Below are 506 nucleotides of genomic sequence, written 5' to 3' on the forward strand. Positions count from 1 at the left end.
GTCACTGATCCTGTTTTACTCTTTTTACTGGAATTTTCCAGCATGTATTCAAGATGGAGCAGGAGGAATATCAGAGAGAAGAAATTAATTGGAGTTACATTGAATTTATTGACAACCAAGATGTTTTGGATCTAATAGAGAAGGTTTTGTTTTGCTTTCTTTTTTGTTTTTTGTTTTTGGTTTTTTTTTGTTTTGTTTTTTCCCTTTTCTTTTCTTCAATTAAAATTTTAATTGTTCTGTTGAGTGACTTGTTCAACTCTGCTTTTAATTTTTAGAGTAACTGTTTTCAACAATCAAATATACTAATAAGTTGGTATGTCACTTATCAAACACTGTGTTGTTCCTCTTTTTATCTGGTTTTGACAAGGTTAACAGTTCTGATGTTCTTGCCCGTCTCTGATGACATTTTACTGTTTACTAACAAAATTAACAGTGTTTTGCTGGAAATGTGAGATTATAGTAATCAATATTTGTGTCATATCATACAAATGCCACATCATCAAATT

This window comes from Ipomoea triloba, chromosome 16 (genome assembly GCF_003576645.1).
Source record: "Ipomoea triloba cultivar NCNSP0323 chromosome 16, ASM357664v1".
NCBI lineage: Eukaryota > Viridiplantae > Streptophyta > Magnoliopsida > Solanales > Convolvulaceae > Ipomoea > Ipomoea triloba.